Below are 17,823 nucleotides of genomic sequence, written 5' to 3'. Positions count from 1 at the left end.
ACACCAGAGTGCTGGTTGCAAAGTCACCAGCATGTCCTATTTGATGATGAAGCATACCTGTTGCTGTGGCATCATTGCACTTTTGGGGCAGACTCTACAGGCTTCTCTTACAAAAAAAAAGCAAAAACAATAAATAGATCAGCAGTTTTGTAGTAACTCCAAACTCCCTGTCCTCTTGAAACAATTTCCCAAGTGGTCTCAGATGCTAGATAGTGATAAAGGCTTTCTATCCTTCAGCCAATTGTGCCATGTTAAACGCATCGCTTACATGAAGTGCTAATGAGTTCTCTGTAAACTCTGGAGCTTAAACCATGAAGTGGTGGGCTACATCCAGAGACCCCGGCAAGCTCAATATGCCTGCCTGTGTTCTCCATTATTCTTTATGGAAGACTTTTGTGTTTACTAGTCCAAGAAGCATTAGGAATATGCAAACTTCTGTAGCCCATATCATCAGTCGGATTTCAGTTTACTGCAGATCAGTTAGGCCCCATTCACATCTGCACATCTTGTGCTTTATAAAGTGAATGCACACTTAGTTTAGGGAATGAGGTGAAGCTGTGTTTTCTTTAAAGTTCAACTCAGAGAAACCTGAAAATGATCTCCTGCAGACGAGCACTGGAGCCAAGGGGATGAGATGATGTGGGAACACATCTAGAAGTGCCTAGATGCAAAGGACCCGCTTACTTAATCCACTTTAATAAGTCTCCGGGAAGTGAAATTAACCCTTCATTTTCATTTTTTATTTCACGTTTCGTCTTTATTTTTCATTCTTATTTTTATTTTGTATTTTTTCTTATTTTTTTATTTTTACTCTCATTTTTATATAATTTTTTTCACTTTTTTGGTTTCTTTTTTCATATTATTCTTCATTTTCTTCATGCCGCCGACAGACCAGAAAAATAGAAATGAAAAAAAAAGCTTTGCCTCCACTAATTGACCTCGCCCCCTTCTGACATCATGTGAAACCATAGGGGCGGGGTCATCTGGTTACATGAGCAGTGGCCCCACCCTTGACTATATAAGAGCTGTCAAAGCGAAAAAACAGCAGTCACAGCTTCTGATAAGCCTCCCCGCTTGCAGACCCCAACAACCAATGGCCAGGGTTGTCGGGAAGAGGCCCTTGTCCCCATCAACATGGGGACAAGGTGCTTCGGGGTGGGGAGGAGCCCCCCCCGCCCCAAAGCAGCCACCCCCCAATGTTGAGGGCATGTGACCAGGTATGGTTCAGAAGGGGGGGTGCTTTCTCGTCCCCCCCTCCTATCCTGACCTCCAGGCTGCATACTCGGATAAGGGTCTGGTATGGATTTGGGGGGGGAGCCCACGTAAAATTTTTTTAAATTGTTTTTTTCATAGATTTTTCATTTATATTGCTGAGAGCAACTTCAAGCAAGTTTAAATTACATTTTTTTCCTTTAGAAATGTCATTATTGCTGTGTTACTGTTCTACACATCACACAGATGCACCACATTGATATTTAAACATTTCATTTTTATTGTTTTACTTTAAGCATTATTAAAATCATTGCTCCTGAAAAAACTGTTGTTTTAAAAATGTTTTTTGCATTGATACATACCCAGGTCCCCATACACATTTTATGGCAATAACTTGCATATAAGCCTTTAAAATTAGGACTTTTGATTTTTCATGTTTGTGTCCCATAGACTGTAATAGGGTTTGCATGTTCGCTAGAACTTTTTGCCTGTTCGAGGTGTTCTGGTGTTAACCAAACCGGGGGGGGGGGGGGGGGGGGGGGGTGTTCGGCCCATCCCTAGTGACAATCCATTATAAGCTTAATTAAATAACATATTTTCTTCATGTTGTGAGTTCTGCCTGTCTGCTTGTAATCTCTTTTCACAACTTCCTGTATTCCCAGCGTGCCTTGCAGCTTCTCCTCTGCTGTTTACTTTTCCTTCCTAAGGACTACATATCCCATGGTACCTTGCTGCCTGCAAGTAGTGATTCCTGTAATGACTCCGCTTCCTAAAACTCCTACTCTCAGCACCTCTTTAGTTCAGGTAGACTCTGTGAAATGTGTGACACAGCAGTGCCTACCCACAGGGCATAGGGACTACGTGTCACAGAATTCAAGAAAGGAAATGTGTGGGGATCGTCACAAAGTTTGTTTACAAACTTCAAGATTGTTCAGAAATAATTGAAATATATTGCAGAAATAAATACATTATTTTACATTGTTACCATAGATACAATTTAATATTGACTAGCTGCTCTCTGACCAGTCATCTGTGTTGCTGTAGTGTAAAGTCTGTGGAGTGACAACATAAACCAGGTCTAAAAATCTAGCAATGGACATTAGAGGGCACCAGAATGGTAGACTTGTGCCCAGCTCCTTCCTCCCCAGAGCCAAAATCAGCTCTCACTGAAACCACACAACACAGCTCACCCCGCACTAACCAGGTACAGGTTTTCTTTGATTATACTTACTAGGGTAGAATGATAAAAGGAGGCCGGGTATTATACGTAGATCACACCATTTCATTACTATTTGTATTGTGTTACACAAGAATAAGTTGCGTGGAGAACATATTCCATTAGATGGACCTGCTCACTTTATTTGATTATTTTAGTTTTTGCGGCAATAATCTAAAAAAAAAAAGACCTAGTGGTAGATACTATAACTGGAAGGACTGTGAGAATCCTAAGCATTTAGCCAATTAACTATTGGTAAAACAATTTCATGAATATTTCAGGGCAAATGCAAACTAAGTAATGTGTAATTATAACACTTCCAAGAAAGAAATGCCTTTCACCAAGATCACAGGACCCCCGTAAAAATGGCAGGCAGCCAGCAATAGATTGCTATTAGATGTGATCTGCAGCTACATGGGGAGATGGAGTGCATCTGGTCTCTACTGACCAAATCAAGACCCTCATGAAGAAAGAAAATGGTGTAAAAAAAAAAATATATATATAGTAGTGTAAAGTAGTGAGTGTACAGCTTGTGTAACAGTGTAAATTTGCTGTCCCCTCAAAATAACTCAACACACAGCCATTATTGTCTAAACCGCTGGCAACAAAAGCAAGTACACCCGTCATGTGTAATGTGAAAATGTCCAAATTGGGCCCAATTAGATGTTTTCCCTTCCTGGTGTCATGTGACTCGTTAGTCTTACAATGTCTCATGTGTGAATGGGGAGCAGGTGTGTTAAATTTGGTGTTATCGCTCTCACTCGCTCAAATTGGTCAGTGGAAGTTCAACATGACACCTCATGGCAAAGAACTCTCTGAGGATCTGAAAAAAAAGAATTGTTGCTCTACATAAAGATGGTCTAGGCTATAAGAAGATTACCACGACCCTGAAACTGAGCTGCAGCATGGTGGCCAAGACCTCACAGGTTTAACAGGACAGGTTCCACTCAGAACAGGCCTTGCCATGTTCGACCAAAGAAGTTGAGTGCACATGCTCAGTGTCATATCCAGAGGTTCTCTTTGGGAAATAGACGTATGAGTGCTGTCAGCATTTCTGCAGAGGTTAAAGGGGTGGGGGGTCAGCCTGTCAGTGCTCAGATCATACATCGCACACTGCATCAAATTGGTCTGCATGGTTGTTGTCCCAAAAGGAAGCTTCTTCTAAAGATGGTTCACAAGAAAGTCAGCAAACAGTTTGCTGAAGACAAGCAGACTAAGGACATGGATTACTGGAACCATGTCCTGTGGTCTGATGAGACCAAGATAAATGTATTTGGTTCAGATGGTGTCAAGCGTGTGTGGTGGCAACCAGGTGAGGTGTACAAAGACAAGTGTGTATTGCCTACAGTCAAGCATGGTGGTGGGAGTGTCATGGTCTGGGGCTGCATGAGTGCTGCCGGCACTGGGGAGCTACAGTTCATTGAGGGAACCATGAATGCCAACATGTACTGTGACATACTGAAGCAGAGCATGATCCCTTCCCTTTGGAGACTACAGGGCCACAGGACAGTATTCCAACATAACGACCCCAAAACATACCTCTAAGGCGACCACTACCTTGCTAAAGAAGCTGAGGGTTTAGGTGATGGACTGGCCAAGCATGTCTCCAGACCTAAACCCTATTGAGCATATGTGGGGAATCCTCAAGCAGAAGATGGGGGAGTGCAAGGTCTCTAACATCCACCAGCTCCGTGATGTCATCATGGAGGAGTGGAAGAGGACTCCATTGGCAACCTGTGAAGCTCTGGTGAACTCCATGCCCACGAGGGTTAAGGCAGCGCTGGAAAATAATGGTGGCCACACAAAACCTTGACACTTTGGGACCAAATTTGTAAATTTTCACTTAGGGGTGTACTCACTTTTGTTGCCAGCGGTTTAGACATTAATGGCTGTGTGTTGAGTTATTTTGAGAGGACAGCAAATTTACATTGTTATACAAGCTGTAAACTCACTACTTTACATCGTAGCAAAATGTAATTTCTTCAGTGTTGTCACATGAAAAGATATAATAAATATTTACAAATACAAATGTGGTATCGAATTAAAGCCCTATCTGCCCCCAACTAAATAATGTACACAATGGGCTTCATTTAGACATTTGGTTGGGGGTGGCAAAAATGTGTGGTTGAGCCACGTTTTTGCCTCCCGCCAACTGCCCTCCCTTAAGCTGCAATAGACAGCAGATGGGGGTGTATACTTGCTGCTTTGCTTTGCGCCCACAGCAAAGTTTACCTGTACTGTAGCAATTGTGGATGGCAAGCCCACTGAATGCTACACACTCAAGCAAATGTTAAAGTGCCACAAATGCCCCGCCAACGCCATCCAATGCACGCAGTTGCATTACGCTTGTCGGCAAAAATCGTGTTAAAACAGGTGATGAACAGGTATTACATCGCTCGCCCCATGCCTGACAGCAGCTTCGGAAGCATGATCTGAATACAGATCAGGCATCAGAGGAACGGGAGATTTAGGATAGTTTCAAACAAATTCAGTGCGGCTAATGCACCGCATTCAAACCGCACTGTCATTAAGATCCACAGCAGGCATCGGTGCAATCTTCGCGACACCCCAAGCGCAGGTCACAAATGCAGTCCGTTGGCCGGCACCTGATCGCATAGTACAAAACGATAATGTTGCAGTGCGATTCCAAAATTGCTACATATATATCTTTGGTGTGATGCCGTGCAATTTGAGCTCATTCACAATGAATGGTCTCAAATCAAACCGAATTGCATGTGAATTTAACAGGAATACAGTGCGATTCCTGTGCGATTCACATGCGGTTTATAGTGTGAACCAAGCCTAAGATGCATATCTGAACCTACCATTAGGGAAAAACTCCAAGAAAACTGCCTGTGGACACAAAATATTAAATAAAACTTTGAAAACATCCATTTTAAATATTTAAATGTAAGTGGTAGAATCCAACAAATAATTGCAATAAATGCCCACGAATAGAGATCTCATGTATCTCATGTATATTAGAGACCATCCGTCATCAAACAGCTGTTTGTAGGATGCCCTTTGACCTCATCCAAAATGGCAAGCCCTTTCCAGTGTTCTATATAAGTGAGACATTCTGCAGAGCTGTTTTGACACATACAAGTGTGGCTGCGGATTCTCTGTACCCAGGAAAAGTGTCACTCCCAATCACAGGCTCCTGTCTATAGGGGCCATGCGGGCAGCACCTGTTCAGACCAAATAAGTAGCTTGTCTCAGCAGCACACTCCTGAGGATTGAGATTGGTCACGGCTTCTGATTTACTGTGCCTGAATGGAAAATATTTCTGGAGTATAAGGCATGTGTTCAAATGGACAAATTGCACTCTTTGATAAATAGAGCGATTCCTAAAGTAGATCTAAGCCCCTACTGGGTGACATTTAGTTTGCTAAAGCACCAGATATCATAACCAACTGGCAGCAGTGATAGTGTAAAGCAGGGGTCTCCAAACTTTCTAAACAAAGGGCCAGTTTACTGTCCTCCAGGCTTTATGGGGGCTGGGTTGTTGCCATTGAAAGTAGAAATTGTCCCAGCCTCAGTGGGAGTAAAAAATGAATCTTTGATATTAGGGGGAGGAATAGTGCCTTATTGCTGGTGTCAGTAAGAGGCATGGTGTCCCATCATTGGTGTCAGTAGGAGGAATAGTGTTTCATCATTGGTGTCAGTAGGAGGAATCGTGTCCCATCATTGGTGTCAGTAGGAGGAATAGTGCCCCATCATTGGTGTCAGTAGGAGGAATCGTGTCCCATCATTGGTGTCAGTAGGAGGAATAGTGTTCCATCATTGGTGTCAGTAGGAGGAATAGTGTCCCATCATTGGTGTTAGTAGGAGGAATAGTGTCCCATCATTTGTGTCAGTAGGAGGAATAGTGTTCCATCATTGGTGTCAGTAGGAGGAATAGTGTTCCATCATTGGTGTCAGTAGGAGGAATAGTGTTCCATCATTGGTGTTAGTAGGAGGAATAGTGTTCCATCACTGGTGTCAGTAGGAGGAATAGTGTTCCATCACTGGTGTCAGTAGGAGGAATAGTGTTCCATCATTGGTGTCAGTAGGAGGAATAGTGTTCCATCATTGGTGTCAGTAGGAGGAATAGTGTTCCATCATTGGTGTCAGTAGGAGGAATAGTGTTCCATCATTGGTGTTAGTAGGAGGAATAGTGTTCCATCACTGGTGTCAGTTGGATGATTATTGTCCCATCATTAGTGTCAGTAGGAGGAATAGTGTTCCATCATTGGTGTTAGTAGGAGGAATAGTGTCCCATCATTGGTGTCAGGAGGAGGAATAGCGTCCCATCACTGGTGTCAGTAGGAGGAATAGTGTCCCATCACTGGTGTCAGTAGGAGGAATAGCGTCCCATCACTGGTGTCAGTAGGAGGAATAGTGTTCCATCACTGGTGTCAGTAGGAGGAATAGTGTCCCATCACTGGTGTCAGTAGGAGGAATAGTGTCCCATCACTGGTGTCAGTAGGAGGAATAGCGTCCCATCACTGGTGTCAGTAGGAGGAATAGTGTTCCATCACTGGTGTCAGTAGGAGGAATAGTGTCCCATCACTGGTGTCAGTAGGAGGAATAGTGTCCCATCACTGGTGTCAGTAGGAGGAATAGTGTCCCATCACTGGTGTAAGTAGGAGGAATAGTGTTCCATCACTGGTGTCAGTAGGAGGAATAGTGTCCCATCACTGGTCTCAGTAGGAGGAATAGTGTTCCATCACTGGTGTCAGTAGGAGGAATAGTGTCCCATCACTGGTGTCAGTAGGAGGAATAGTGTTCCATCACTGGTGTCAGTAGGAGGAATAGTGTTCCATCAAAAACCAAAAACAGTACAAAACAGATTACAGCGCACACATACAAAAATGACATTTATCCTGCAAGGCTAGTTAAAAAAAAACCTGAACATATTATAAAATATGGGGGTTTGGTCACACTATATGGTCATATAGTGCTAAGCCACACTTACTGTGACAAAGTACCCCAAATTAGTGGGTCCTACAACAGTAATAGAATGAAAAAACTTGTGTCTCAACCATGGGAGATAAACTCCTCTATGTGGGAGAACTGAAAGGATTCCTCATATGCACTGATGGCAGTAGGAGGAATAGTTTGCCATCATTGGTGTCAGTGGGAGGAATAGTGCCCCTTTATTGGTGTCAGTGATATTAATAGTGCCTCATTGTTGATGTCAGTTTGAGGAACAATGCCCCATCATTGAGGTCAATGGGAGGTATAGTGCCCCATTGTTGTGTCAGTTTGAGAAATAGTGCCCCATTGTTGTGTCAGTTTGAGGAATAGTGCCGCATTGTTGTGTCAGTGGGATAAATAGTGCCCCATCATTGGTATCAGTGAGATTAATAGTGCCCCATCGTTGGTGCCAGTGTGAATAATAGTGTCCCATCGTTAGTGACAGTGGAATTAATAGTGCTTCATCGTTGGTGTCAGTGGAATTAATAGTGCTTCATCGTTGGTGTCAGTGAGAATAATAGTGCCCCATTGTTGGTGTCAGTTTGAGGAATAGTGCCCCATTGTTGGTGTCTACTAGAGAAATGTTGCCCCATTGTTGGCATCAGTGTCTCCTATCAGTGGCAGAAAAAGTGCCCAAGGGCTGGATAATGGCGACCAAAGGGCCACAGTTTGGAGATCCCTGGTATAGAGGGTAGATATTCCACTCAGGCACTGGATCCCCGGGTTGGTAAGTTAGTATTGCTCAACCATGGACCATTCAGGAGATAGGAAAACCGCTGATCTGTCTTCAGTGACGCCATATTTATATGGCATCCAGCATAGAGGAATAGCATCAGGCCAGCGACTCAGTTTCATTTAAATGTGCTCGATTTTATTGGCTGCATTGTTAACACAGTGCAATCACACTAAGCCCTTGTACACACGGTCGGACATTCCGACGCAAAATGTCAGATCGGACCGTGTTGTCGGATAATCCGACCGTGTGTGGGCTTCATCTGACTTTTTCCCGTCGGAATGTCCGACCAACAAAGTTTGAGAGCTGGATATAAAAATTTTCCGACAACATGTTCCGATGGGACTTTGTCCGATCGTTTGTAGAGAATTCTGATTGGACAAAGTGCCACGCATGCTCAGATCAAATTCTTAGACCAAAGCTATTGGCTACTAGCCTGAACGTAGACCCGTCGTAACTCAATTATGTCATCACGTTACGAACGATCGGATTTTCCGACAACTTTGTCCGACCGTGTGTATGCAACACCAGTTTGGGACAAAATCCATCGGATTTTGTTGTCGGAATGTCCGACTGTGTGTACAAGGGCTAACACATTTCGTCCGTCAGACCTTAAAGTAGAACTTTAGGCCAAACGTTTTTTTTTTTTCATTTTGGATAGAGCAAGGGAGGGTTTTAACCCCATCACATTTTTTTTACGCTCCCATAGCCAGACAGAAAGTGCAAGTTCCTTACAAATAATTAAGGGTCACCATAACTAGTGTCCCCATTGGAAGATTTCCCCTCTATTACTTTTCTGGGGACAACCCAAAAGTTGGAATTTTCTTTTACTTTCACTTTCAATGATAATAGAAAAGAGGACACAGAGAAGATTAATTTCGTTGATAGGGGCACAGACAGCAATACAAAAGTGACAAGCATTCCAATCCCTCTCTATTCTATCCAAAACAAAAAAAAAAAGTTTTGCCTTTACTTATACTTTATTTGCTGAAATGCGTTAGCATGTTCGCACTGCATTAACTATGTAGCCAGTACAGTCTACCCCATTTGGATGATACCAAGTTGCCGGCTTGATGCTATTACAGGATCCCCGGGCTACCACCAACACAGAATGCTGGTTATAGTCATCAGCTACTATCACAGTCTATACAAGACTCCAACGAAGGAAAGAAGGACCACTTATAATATAAAAGCTTTAGACAAGTTTTATTCAACATCAATGTATACAGACATACTGATGCATTTTACTAGGGCAGGAGCTTACTCATAGGGTACCTGTAATAAAACTGTTCCAAGGCTTTTATATGGCGATCGTTTCGTCTTTTCTTTTTTTGGATCCTTTTCTGCAATAATACTTACCTTTTTCCTTGCTCTTCTGGCAGTATGCAGTATCAGGTCAGAGCCCACCTAATTCCTGGCTAGAGGACATCCAGTTTGATCTAGTTCCAGCATCAATTCCACCTCGGGCTAACTGTCCCTGGCCCACTCCTTTCTTTCATTGGATTTCAATTCTCAGCTCAGCATCACATATGGGTGTAACCATATGGTATGATCTCCCTGAATAGCATAGAGCAGGGGTATCAAACTCAATTACATTGTGGGCTGCATCAACAGTATGGGTGCCCTCAATGGGCCAGTTGTATCAAGAGTGCATTCTATACAGAGCTCCGGATTATGTTACGTAAAGAGTGCAGGGTTCAGGGGTGCATTACGTACTCAGTGCAGAGCTCAGGATTATGCTACGTACAGAGTGCAGGGTTCAGGAATGCGTTACATGCAGAGTGCAGAACTCAGGATTATGCTATGTAAAGAGTGCAGGGTTCAGGAGTGCATTATGTACACAGTGCTGAGCTCAGGATTATGCTACGTACAGAGTGCAGTGTTCAGGAGTGCATTATGTACAGAGTGCAGAGCTCAAGATTATGCTACGTACAGCGTGCAGGGTTCAGGAGTGAGTTACATATAGAGTGCATAGCTCAGGATTATGCTACGTACAGAGTGCAGGGTTCAGGAGTACATTATGTACAGAGTTCAGAGCTCAGGATTATGCTATATACAGAGTGCAGGCTTCAAGAGTGTGTTGCATGCAGAGCTCAAGAGTATGCTACGTAGAGAGTGCAGGATTCAGGAGTGTGTTTTGTACAGAGTGCAGAGTTCAGGATCATGCTACGCAAAGAGTGTAGGGTTCAAGAGTGTGTTAGATGCAGAGTGCAGAGCTCAGGATTATGCTATGTTAAGAGTGCAGGGTTCCGGAGTGCATTACCTAAACAGTGCAGAGCTCAGGATTATGCTACGTACAGAGTGCAGGGTTTAGGAGTGCATTATGTACAGAGTGCACAGCTCAGGATTATGCTACATACAGAGTGCATGGTTCAGGAGTGCGTTACGTGCAGAGATCAAGATTATGCTACGTACAGAGTGTAGGATTCAGGAGTACGTTACGTGCAGATTGCAGAGCCCAAATTATGCTACATACAAAGTGCAGGGTTCAGGAGTGTGTTACGTACAGAGTGCAGTGCTCAGAATTATGCTATGTACAGAGTGCAGGGTTCAGGAGTGCGTTAATTGCAGAGCACAGAGCTCAGGATTATGCTATGTACAGAGTACAGGGTTTAGGAGTGTGCTGCGTACAGAGGTTTCAGGAGTGTGTTATGTACAGAGTGCAGAGTTCAGGATCATGCTACGCAAAGAGTGTAGGGTTCAAGAGTGTGTTAGATGCAGAGTGCAGAGCTCAGGATTATGCTATGTTAAGAGTGCAGGGTTCCGGAGTGCATTACCTAAACAGTGCAGAGCTCAGGATTATGCTACGTACAGAGTGCAGGGTTTAGGAGTGCATTATGTACAGAGTGCACAGCTCAGGATTATGCTACATACAGAGTGCATGGTTCAGGAGTGCGTTACGTGCAGAGATCAAGATTATGCTACGTACAGAGTGTAGGATTCAGGAGTACGTTACGTGCAGATTGCAGAGCCCAAATTATGCTGCATACAAAGTGCAGGGTTCAGGAGTGTGTTACGTACAGAGTGCAGTGCTCAGAATTATGCTATGTACAGAGTGCAGGGTTCAGGAGTGCGTTAATTGCAGAGCACAGAGCTCAGGATTATGCTATGTACAGAGTACAGGGTTTAGGAGTGTGCTGCGTACAGAGGTTTCAGGAGTGTGTTATGTACAGAGTTCAGGGGTGTGCTGTGTACAGAGTGCAGGGTTTATGGGTGTGCTATGCACAGTGTGCAACCCCAACCTCCTCCCTGAAGCTTTTCCACATCTCTCTCTCTTATCTTGTCTGTCTCTAGTACCTCTCTGTGTAGGCAGCTCTGCCTCACCTTGCAGGGAGTGGGAGTGGAGGGTGAGAGCTGGAGGTAGCGAAAATGGAGCTCCGCCACATTCTGGCTGAAAAACTGTGTGAGAGGGCCACATGACAAGGCCTGGAGGGCCAGATTCAGCCCAGGGGCCTTGTGTTTGACATATGTGGCATAGAGAAACACAGAGACCTAGTAATGACATCACTGGGTCTAAAACAAGGTATTTAATAGAAAGCTTTTATTTACCGGTAATTGGCATGTTGATGAGGGTGGAGTGGAGGAATCAGAGATGACAAATATAAGCAAAATAAACATCAGCTTTCAGAGCAAATTATCAGTTATACTTTGTAATCTGACATACACATCGCGTTTCAGGTTATATCAACTTCTAGAAATTATTTTAGCTCTAAAAGGTTGCAGCTATGAAGCCTGTTCTCTCTACACTTTTCTGGCCCTTTTTTCTTTCTAGGCGCTTAAACCTTTTTTTTTTTGTCCTGTCCATCTGTCCTAGCCCACAGGCATATGCCAAAGGGGCTCTCACCTCCCTTAGGCAGTCTGCTACCCCCGTGCTCTCAGGCTAAACCATATGATTGTGAGAGCGCGGCCACAGAAATGCAAATTCAAAGCTCTGCAGATTCAAAGCCTTCCTATGAAACTGATTCAGCAACAGAGAAACACACAGACCTTGTGTTCCTACACTAATATAGGGAAATAAAGGCTCCGAAAGATGGCTTGGTGCTCAGTGCCCATCTAATATTACATAAAATAATATTTCATTTTCTAAAGCCCTGTTTATCATTAACAATTGCCCTTAAAAAATACTACCATCACTGTTTGTTTCATCATAGTACTGCTGATTTCCTGCAGTCTATTTGCAGCCACTTTCTGTCTACATGTACTTCAGTGATGGTTGCATGGCATTAATCAGGGCAGGTTTCCTAATAGTGACTATGGACTATGCTTAATTCCTTGATGCCGGGCGCACACATATATGCGGTCACTCGGTGGGTGGGCCTTAATGCAGAGTGGCCACATATATATGGTACTGTTAAAACAACTTACCATGCTGAGAGCACACTCCCTGCACGGTAGCCAGTGTGTACTGGAAAGCTCCCACTGCATACTAGCGAACGGGAGCATTCCAATCATGTGACCGCTGTAACAGCCAATCACAGCATTCACAGGACCCTAATGACAGCTAAATACAACAGTCACATGACCCTAATGACAGCTAAACACAGAGATCACATGACCCTAATGGCAGCTAAACACAGCGGTCACGCTACCTTAATAACCGTTAAACACAGCGGTCACATGACCCTAATGACAGCTAAATACAGCGGTCACATGACCCTAATGACAGCTAAATACAGCAGTCACGTGACCTTAATGACAGTTAAACACAGTGGTCACATGACCCTAATGACAGCTAAGCACAGCGGCCACATGACCCTAAGGACAGCTAAATACAGCGGTCATATGACCCTAATGACAGCTATACACATCGGTCACATGACCCTAATGACAGTTAAACACAGTGGTCACATGACCCTAATGACAGCTACGCACAGCGGTCACATGACCCTAATGACAGCTAAATGCAGCGGTCACATGACCTTAATGACAGCTAAACACATCAGTCACGTGACCTTAATGACAGCTAAACACAGCGCTCACGTGACCCTAATGAAAGCTAAAAACAGCGGTCATAAGACCCTAATGACAGCTAAATACAGCGCTCACATGACCCTAATGACAGTCAATTACAGCGGTCACACGACCTTAATGCCCACCTTTGCCTCCTTGCTTTTAGAGCCCTTAAAGGGCAGGGAGGCGGTTGTCAGGAGGGGTTAATCACTTGATGACCGCCCACCCGCAATGTATTGTGGGCAAACGGCTGCTTTAGGCAAAGTGATGTACTATTATGTCACTGCTTACTTACAGATTTAGGGCGAGCATGCCCCCCACCTTGTCATCAAGTCATGCCCAATGATTCACAACCGGGACCTGTTGATTGGCTGTGTGCGATCACAGCTCAGAACTCTTTGGTTGGTAAACAACACAGAGCTCTGTACAGAGGGAGCGATCTCTCACGTTCTCATCCCTACAAAGCAGGGTTGAGAAACAGAGAGATTTTCTCTGTCAGTGATAATGGTAAACAGGACAAATAAAATGAATCTCCCTAACGGGGACACAGACAGCAATAAAGTCTAACAGGTGTACTTATCCCTCTCCACTCTATCCAAAACTAAAAAAAAAAGTCTTGCCTTTAAATATACTTTAACTGCTTGACCTCCGGAAAGGTTTACCCCCGCTCTGTGACCAGGCCATTTTTTGTGATATGGCATTGCTTTACTTTAACTACTTTGCATCCAGGCCAATTCTGACATTTCTCTCCTACATGTAAAAATTTAAATTTTTTTGCTAGAAAATTACATAGAAACCCTAGAGAACACAATGGCGGTCATCGCAACTTTTTATCTTGCATGGTATTTGCGCAGCAGTTTTTTAAATAATTTTTTTTTTTTAAAAAACAGTTTCATGTTTAAAAAAAAACAAAAAAAAAACAGTAAAGTTAGCCCAATTTTTTGTCTTAATGTGAAAGATGAAGTTACACCGAGTAAATAGATACCTAACATGTCACGCTTCAAAATTGCACAGGCTTGTGGAATGGTGCCAAACTTGGGTACTTAAAAATCCCCATAGGTGACGCTTTAACATTTTTTACTGGTTACATGTTTTGAGTTACAGAGGAGTTCTAAGGCTAGAATTATTGCTCTGGCTCTAACGTTCGCAGTGACACCTCACATGTGTGGTTTAAACACTGTTTTCATATGTGGGCGGGACTTACATATGCGTTCGCTTCTGCATGCGCGCGCGCGCACGTTAATTTTACGTAAAAAAAATTATTTTGACACTTTAAAAAAAAAAAACATTTTTTGATCACTTTTATTCCTATTACAAGGGAAGTTTACATCCCTTGTAATAGGAATATGACATGACAGGACCTCTTTACAGTGAGATATGGGGTCAGTAAGACCCCCACATCTGACCTCTAGGCTGGGAAGCCTAAAAAAAAAAAAAAAAACGTCAGCCTCCAACGATCATAGAGACTCTAAATCTCTATGGCGGATCCATTCTCCGTCTCGTTGATCGCATTGGAGAGTCGGGAATAAACACCGGAGGGTGGCGGGAGGAGGGGAACGTCCCCTTCCACCGCCCGTAAGAACGGTCAAGCAGAGAAACAGCTACTATGATCATTCCTTTGGTGTAGGGAATCACCGGCTGAAAATGCAGATATCTGAATGATGCCTGTAGCATCATTCAGATATACCACCATGACGGCAACATATGGTCATGCAACACTGTATCCAAATAAAATTGACATCCTTTTTTCCCCACAAATAGAGCCTTCTTTTGGTGGTATTTGATCACCTCTGCAGTTTTTATTTTTTGCGCTATAAACAATAAAAGAGCAACAATTTTGAAAATAAATAAATATTTATTACTTTCTGCTATAAAACATATCCAATAAAAAAAATCGAATTTCTTTATAAATGTATAGCAATAGGTATTCTGCTACACATTTCTGGTAAAAAAAAAATCCCAATAAGCGTGATGGCGGCGATCAGTAACTTATAGCGGGACTGCGTTATTGCAGCAGACAATCGGGCACTAACTGACACCTTTGACACTTTGCAGGAACCAGTGACACTAATACAGTGATCAGTGCTAAAAATATGCACTGTCACTGTACTAATGACACTGTCTGGGAAGGGGTTAGACATCTAGGGCGATCAAAGGGTTAACTGTGTGCCTAGCCAGTCTTTTTGTGTACTGTGTTACGTGCTTTTACTAAGGGAAGTGATGGGTTTTATTCCCTGCTTTGCAGGAATACAAAACCCATCACTTTCCCCCCTGTCAGAATGGAGCTCTGCCTTGTTTACATAGGCAGAGCTCCATTCTGTGTCTCAGTCCCATGATTGGCAGGTGCCGACGGACATCCAGTGCCCGACACCTGCAGATCAGCTTCCGCCCCCCTGGGCAGAATCACTTGGTATACTTGATTACTAATCACTTGAATACTTGATTCTGCACAGGGGGGGGGGGCGCCCTGTAATGTGTATATCTGCTGTGGCGCTGAGCAGAAGACTTCTGTCTGTCTATGGCCAGTTTTAGTCTTTATTCTCACTTGGCTCAATATCAGGACAGTATAGATAAAGAAGGTTCTTGTATCCAATTTTAGGGTTTTCGTGAATTAGTTCCTTTTGGTGGCATAGATTACAGATTATACACAGATTACCAGTTTCTGACCTCTGGACACTGACTATCCTTTTTTGGCAGACAGGAAATGCGGCCTCATTGTCTATCGATTGTACGTTTCACCTTCCTATAGTAATAGCTGAGTGTCCGGAAAGGAGAGCGCTCACACACACTCCTCGGGGACAAGCCCTGTAGTGTGATGTATAAAGAGAACCTGCCTCGGGGCAAAATACCCCATGTGCGAAGCACACACTACAAGCTGTTATTCTCCTTCCTCCCCTAGTCTGGACACAGCAGCATTCTACAATACCTGAGACCTGGTGACTTCTAACTTTTTTTATAAGAAATAAAAACCGAATTTATAATATATGAATTTATTTGTATTTTTTTTGTGGCATTCTGCACATTTAAACCTAAAATGTATTACAGTGGAACCTTGGTTTACAAGTAACGTGGTTAACGAGTGTTTTGAAAGATGAGCAACTTTTCTTTTTAAATTCTGACTTGGTTTGTCAGTGTTGTCTCGCGAAGGGAGCAACATTTAAGCTAATAGGCGGTGCAGTACCGCATTTGGTCAGAGGTGCGTGGGCGCCAGGGGACACTCGGAACGGTTCGGAGCCGCTCTGAGCCTTTCAGAAATACTCTGAACGACTCGGAAATACTTTGTTCCCGAGTGTTTCTGAGCCTTTCCGAGGGTTCCCGAGTTCAGTCGAGCTGTCCCTGTGTATTTCTGAGGCTCTCTGGCGCCACCCCCCACCTCTGGCCACATGCAGTATTGCATGCAATAGAAGTCAATGCAGAACAAATTATCTTTGTTTCCATTGACTTCTATGGGGAAACTCGCTTTGATATGCAAGTGCTTTGGATTACAAGCATTCTCCTGGAACAGATTATGCTCGTAATCCAAAATTCCACTGTATATTGCAAAACCAAAAATGCATTGCAGCTTACCAATCATTAGATATGGTGGCTGCATTTGTTTTCTTTTTCTAAGCTTTTTTCCTTTATGTTTTCACCTGGTGATTCAACCAGTTACCCACCTCGTGTATTAGTGAGACACAGCAGCACAGGAGGCACAGCAGCATTGTCAGTATGGGGGAGAGGGTGTTAAACGTATTAGCAGATTTAAATACACTGACAAACTGAAGCCACGCTCCAGATCACACTTTATAATCAGTTACAGCAAATGTTTACTTTTTCTTTTTGGGATAAATAAATAAATCCTTTTGCATGAATAAATAAAAGCTGATCATTTTAGTTACCCCTGTCAGTGGTTAGTGGTTTGTCTTATCCATGTAAACTGATACACTCTACTGGAAAGCTTGTGCTTTTGAAAAACAACAGACTTGCTGGCTGGATCACAAGATGAAAAAAGAAGAAAGAAAGCCTAAAAAACAAAACTATCATTTTAAAAGGATAGTTCACCATTACAAAAAAAAAAAAAAAAACTGCTTATGCAGGTAAGGGCTGTTTGTAGATTAAAACAAACTGTGCAGCTCTGACTAGAGATAAATAAAGCCCTTCTATAGGTGTAGGCCATTTACATACCTGCGAAGCCAGACTGTAATACTCCCAGGACGTTGCTAAGTACTCCCGAGATGTTGCTAAGTGAGGCCTAGTGAGTCTTACAGTCTGCATAAGCATTTTTTTTTTGTAAAGGTGAACTATCCTTTTAAAAGGATAGTTCACTTGTACAAAAAAACTGCCTATAGCTGCAGGGAAGGAGTGTTTGTAATTTAAAACAAATTGTGCAGCTCTGACAAAAGATGAATAATACCTCTGCTATAGGTGTAGGCCATTTACATACTTTACAAAGCCTGACTGGAATACTCCCAGGACGTTGCTAAGTACTCCCAGGAAGTCACTTAGTGAGGCCTAGTCATTACAGCTTGCCTCCACCATCACAGGAGTGAGCTCTTTCTCTGATTCAAACCCCCTCACATACTATTTCTCTCCTCTGATGTAGTAGCTCTGAGCTCTGCATTTGAGAGCTCACTCCTGTGATGGTGGAGGTGAGCAGTGATGACTAGGCCTCACTTAGCAACGTCCTGGGAGCATTCCAGTCAGGCTTCATAAGGTATGTAAATGACCTACATATATAGAAGGGCTTTATTCAATTTTAGTCCGAGCCGCACAG

The 17,823-nt window shown here is 43.2% G+C and overlaps 1 protein-coding gene across 2 annotated transcripts in view; it reads left to right on the top strand.

The window, feature by feature from the left end:
* Positions 1–17,823, top strand: part of ESRRG (estrogen related receptor gamma) — a 1,080,228-nt gene that overhangs the window by 439,555 nt on the left and 622,850 nt on the right. The gene's annotated exons all lie outside the window — the stretch shown is intronic.

The sequence above is a fragment of the Lithobates pipiens genome, unplaced genomic scaffold, assembly GCF_037356315.1.
Source record: "Lithobates pipiens isolate NorthernLeopardFrog02 unplaced genomic scaffold, aLitPip1_a1.2 Scaffold_18, whole genome shotgun sequence".
Classification (NCBI taxonomy): Eukaryota; Metazoa; Chordata; class Amphibia; order Anura; family Ranidae; genus Lithobates; species Lithobates pipiens.
This window is presented reverse-complemented; position numbering and strand designations above follow the sequence as displayed.